The sequence below is a fragment of the Miscanthus floridulus genome, chromosome 5, assembly GCF_019320115.1.
Source record: "Miscanthus floridulus cultivar M001 chromosome 5, ASM1932011v1, whole genome shotgun sequence".
In the NCBI taxonomy this organism is placed as follows: Eukaryota; Viridiplantae; Streptophyta; class Magnoliopsida; order Poales; family Poaceae; genus Miscanthus; species Miscanthus floridulus.
In genome coordinates, this window is record NC_089584.1 from 97939235 (window position 1) to 97945234 (window position 6000).

Consider the following 6000-nt stretch of genomic DNA (forward strand, 5'->3'; position numbering starts at 1 on the left):
AGGAGGGAGGAGCGACGGGTGGTGGCGAGGGCAGGCCGGCGGCGGTGGCGCCGCGCGATGGCGATGGTGAGGGCGAGGCGGCCGCGGCTAGGGCCGAGGGCAGGGAAGCTTCGCATCCTTCGGGTGCGCGTGGGCGAGGCGTGCGGGTAGGGGAGGGGTGGCGGGGGGAGGGGGAGCTGCAATTACCATATTAACCTTCCACTCATAAAATTAGTTAGCATTAATTAATTGCTTAGGAACCCAGAAGGACCCTAACCACTGTAAAAGAGCTCTTTTTTATTTAAATAGATTGAACATACGTATATAACTATACCTCTGGGATTAGCATTCTATGTACGTAAGCCAACAAAAGTTCAATCGTACCTGTGTTTGGCTTCTAATACTACAATACAACCTTTAGCTTTCTTAAACAGGCTACATATTACGGTGTTACCTGAGCCTGTCTATCCATGGTGTAAGCTTACAATAATTACCACGGCCAAATTGATGGAGGTTCAAAAATAACAGCAGTGATTACTAGCCGGCGCTCTACACATGTAGGGGCGCCCGTTCCCAGCACGTAATCCAGTCCTTTTCTTTTTTGGATAATCCACTTTGTCGGCCTGTTTTCGGAACTGTGAACGGCAGGAGCAGGAGCAACGAACACACTCAAAATAGCTCATGTATGGCGAGAATAATTGGTAGTAACTTCAAATTAGTAGTCCCTCGTTGAAGCCACTAATGAGGCCGTCACCACAATTCTGACCGGTTCAAAAGTTTTATCGTGATCAATTAAGAGGGCAACGCGACCTTATCCTTGGGACCTAGACCGTTTCAGACAAGGTAGAACAGAGAGTGACAACTGACAGCGAAATAGTAAAAGTGAAACGTGGAGATTCCTGACGTCCACGCCGCAATAGTAACAGAATTTGTAGCACTAGATCCGTTTGTCACAGCTCCAGTCAATATCTAGCTACTGTAAAGATAAAAATTATGTGTTTAATACACATAAAAAATAATACCAAATATATAGACGATTTTAGTTGTCTTAAGTCAAACTTCTCTAACTTTGCACAAAAAAGATACACTATTAAGACATACTTCCTTGTGGAGTTAATGAAACTAATTTGATGTTGCGTATGTTGTTGCAAAAAGATAGAGGCTAGAAGGGGAATAGGATGTATCAAGTGATCAAACTTTTGGACATGTTAAATGAAGTCAAGGTGATCTTGAAGGGTGTGACTAAGAATGTCGAAAAAAATGACAGCAACCATGGCACATGAGGCCACCATTCGAGAGAAAGTGATGAATGTGGATCCCAACACAAAGTTAAGACAAAACAGATTGGGTTTACTTGAACCAAACAAATCAAAGTTGTTGTTATGATTGTGAAAATACCAGAGCAAATGAGCATGCTTTAACTACTTGACATGTTCGACAGCTGAAATAAGTAGCGCCTCCGTGAATCGATCGGTCCAAACTTAGCTTGACCAAATTAAGAGGACAACGTGACCCTTATATCCAATGTAAGACCCTTTTTCAAACAAGTTTGAGAAAATAGAGCGAAACTGGAGATTTCCATTGTCGGATATGTTTGGATCACCTTGGATTATGGTAACTACTAAAAACAATCTCTAACTAATATAAACACTCTAATTATGAGATATAGATTATAAAAATCCAACCAGCGGATCGTAGTAATCTATAATCCACCTCCAGCTTACTAATAGGAGATTATAGTCCAAGCAATAATCCAACACCTAAAATCCAAGGTTCCAAACAAATTAGATTGTTATAATCCACAATCTAGATTACTATATATATGATCATAATTCACAATCCATATTATAATAATCCAAAGTGGTCCAAACACTGCTAATCCGAGTGAATCTTTTTCTTTCATTTTTAAGATGTAATTCAGTTAGCCTGTAGTGGCTCCACTGCTAATTTCTAAGCCCTGTTCTATGAGACACCATACAAGAGCTTAGTGTGCATTGCACTCAAGCATATATGCCTCTTCAGAACAGAACACTTGTTATATTCTTCAAGGCAGTTCTAAAATCCTACCTAAATCATGGACAATCTGAATTGCTAACCAATCCTAGGGGTCAACAGGTGCAATTGTTTATACCAGGCAACGGAATGGCAAACTTCATTCATTTTCCCTCACCCCCTTTTTTTAAGGAAAAGTTTAAGGCATCACAGATCCTAGTCCAAACTTAGGCCTTCCAAGTAACGCTTTACATATACGTACATACAGACATCTCATTAATTGTCAATGCCAAGCCAAGGGAAGCCCTTCACCACAACAGATTTCCATATATTGCCAAAGAAAAACTTAAGCATTGCACCTTTAGTACTTGTTTATATGTTGCTACAGCTTCTCACTTCGCCCCAGTAGTGGCCTTTGCGAGCAGCTTCTTTGGTAACTTATCCAATGGAGTTGTCTTCAGAAGGAAGAGTCGAGCAGCTCGCTCCTGTAAAGTTCCACCACATTTTAATCCGCGAGATTGCAGCTCTATTTTTAGCTTCTCCAGACCAAGCACCTATAAGGCATCAACAAAACCGAAGAGGTTAGCAATGTGAGAAACATCATTGAGATCAGGACATCAAAAAGCATTTTGATATATACTTTGAGTTCATACAGAGAAGGAAAACAATGATCGAACAAAAACCCAGACCCTTATTTGTCTTAATTATTTAATAAAAGCAAGAAAAAAAATCAAACAAAAACCCAGACCCTTCTGTGAGTTCATATGGAAAAAGGAAGGAACAGAATTCCAGTGAACTGTGCTAAAGGAACAGGAATCCAGTGAATTGTGCTCAAACAGCCAAGTAGGATATGGACATGTTACCACAATACAAGTCAAAGAGATTTACAAGTGGTCTAAAGAAAACAGAATGAAGCATGACGACTGACACAGTGTGCTGATAGTGTGCGTTTGAATGAGCATTATCATTGTTGCACACTACACTTGGCATGTACGGAACTATGGACCTCTCATAAGCTGATTGCCCATTAATTTCCAAGCCAATCCCATATGCCACTTCAAATGAATATCAAAATGGAACAGAATTGGCAGAAAGAGACAACTAAGTGTTCGTCAGAGTATTGGACTATTGGAGAGCTAATGATATCTACTACAATAAGCTGACTCCACATTAATTTCCAGAGGCCATCGCATTTGTCACTTCAAATGAATATTAAACTGGAACATAATTGGCAAAAATTAATGACAAGTGCTCGACAGAGTATTTGAGGGCCAATGATATCTACATAAGGTGATTACCCATTAATTTCCAAGGCAGTCCCATTTGCCATTTCATATATGAATATAAGCAGGAACAGAAATAGCAGAATTTGACAGTTCGGTTTTGACATTATTTTTTACCATTAGATCTCGCTGGATGAATGTCTCTCATTTTTTTTTCCAAACACTGTAAAATTTCTCGAACTGATAATCCGAGGATTGAAGATTTTGCTCCTCTTCTGGATAGAGTGGAAAGAAAGTTGTCTGCTTGCTCAACCCTCCTTTCTTATTCAGGCAGGGTTGAGTATATCAATTCTGTGCTCACTCCCACGGCCACATATGCTATGTGCACCATCAAGCTCCATAAAGGCGTGATTCATAGTGTGGACAGGATTAGAAAGCAATGTCTATGGAGGGGAAACTCAGAAAAAAAGAGGGGTGGAAACTTGGTTGCCTGGCCTCTAGCCCAGAGGCCAAAAAACAAAGGTGGCATTGGTATCAAAAATTAGTGTTTGCAGAATGATGCTTTGCTTCTAAAGCAACTTCATAAGTTCTATTCCAAAGTTGATATCCCTTGGGTGCAGCAAGTATGGTTTAAGCATTACAGCAACAGAGTGCCTCATATTCAAAGAGAAGTCGGCTCCTTCTGGTGGAAGGATATCTTCAGACTGAAGGATCTCTATGGTTTCATCACTACCTGTCAGCTTGGGGATGGGTCCTCGGTTTTATTTTGGAAGGATAATTGGGCAGGTGAATGCCTTGATGAATTACTGCCTAACATTGCTCATTTTGCTAAATACCCTGACATGTCTGTAAAAGAAGCAAGTGAAGCCAGCAGTCTTGATGAACTTTTTGACATTCCCATCTCTGAAGCTGCTGCCGTAGAGCTTGATGATTTGAGAGTGTTAATCCAAGAATTTGTGCTGACGGGTGAACCTGACCAAAGAATCTTCTGTTGGGGCAATGTCATGTACACCGCCGCTAAGCTATACAAGCTGGCCTTCCTCAATGTTCAGACACCGGCTGCCTTTCGTTTGGTTTGGAAATCCAAGGTGACTCCCAGAGTCAAGTTCTTTGCCTGGCTAATTCTGCTGGATAGATTAAATACGAAGAGTATGCTTGCAAGAAGAAATTTTAATGTCCAGCCTGATTGTTTTTGTGTGCTTTGTGATGATGGTGTCGAAGAGACCATTGATCATCTTTTCTTTGAGTGTCATTTTGCTAAGAAATGCTGGGACAAGCTTGGGATAGCTTGGGTGAATGATGATGACATCCACAGAAGGATTGACTGTAGCAGACAGCTGGCCGGTATTCCTTTCTTCATGGAGATCTTCCTTATTGCTGCATGGGAGCTCTGGAAGATCAGAAACAGATTTGTATTTGATGGTGTTCAAGCTCACTTCAACAGATCAAACTTCAAGGAGGAAGCTGCTCTCCAGTCCCACCGTATAAGTGACTCAGATAGAGTTCTAGTTAGTCTTTGGCTAGATGCTTTGTAATTTTGATCTCCCTTAGCTCTGTTCCCTGTTTTAGCCCCTGTACAGCTCTGTAGCTTTTTTCAGACCCCAGACTGCTGAAACATGGACATGTTTTATCCCTCTAAAATTAATAATCTTATAAAGAGACTGGGATGAATAGACCCCCAAGGTAGTAAACTGCCAAATCATCTCATCCTCCTCATCAAGTAAATGGATGGTGTCCACCAGTTCTACAATCTCTAGCCAGGATTAATATAAGTCCTCAGACATGTTCCTTCTAAAGGTACATTTCAAAAACTCCCCATCCCAAAGATCAGCTATAGTTTTACCCTTCTCATTCACAATTTGTAGATGGGCCAAAATTGGATAGCTAAACTTGATGACCCTAGCCAATTATCCTCCCAAAGCCTAACTTTTCTACCATTACCTACTTTCCACTTGTAACCCATCCTAGCAGCCTGAGAGGCCCACATAAACCCTTTAAAAAATTCTGATGCACCTACAGGGCTAGATAAAAGGACATTTGGACATTTAGTATCATATTTGAAATCTAAAAGCTCTTTCCAGAGCTTCTCCCTATCACTATTGTACCTTTTCAACCAAGAAGCTAGAAGGCTAATATTAAGATCCCTTAAATTTGGGATACCTAAACCCCCATACTCTTTACACATGGCTACAACTTCCCAATTTGCTAAATTGTATCTATGCCTTTCCACTGAGTCATTCCAGAGATAATTGGCCATCTGAGTGCTAATCAACTTAATGGCCCATTTTGGAAACTTGATAAAGGAGAGAAGATATACTGGAATACTTGCTACACAAGATTTAATGAGCATAGCCCTAGCTGCTAATGACAGGAGCTTCCCTCTCCAGCCTGCAATTTTCTTCAAACCCGTATCTACAAGGGGTTGGATATCTTCTCTAGTCAAAATATCATAATCAAAATATCTAAAAAAATATCAATATAAAACCTGCTGCTGCAGCTCCAACCTCGGTGTTTGTCTCCCTATTGGGTGCGCCTTTGACTGTTGTCTCACTCCCCTTGGATGCGCAGCCGCCTGCGTCTCCGCCCCTCCGGCTCCCATGGGCTCAGGTCTGGACGGCCCTCTGCACCACACCCTTGTCCCGGGCGTCGTAGTCCCTGTTGACAACAAAAAATGTTCATTTTGTGAAGTTGTCAAAATGTGAAACGGACTTCACCATTGCGTTCCTCTTGTCGAGACGGTCACGAAACATATGGAATGTCTAATTCAGAGTCGGGATGAAGAAGTTATGCCCTCGGAAAGATGCCT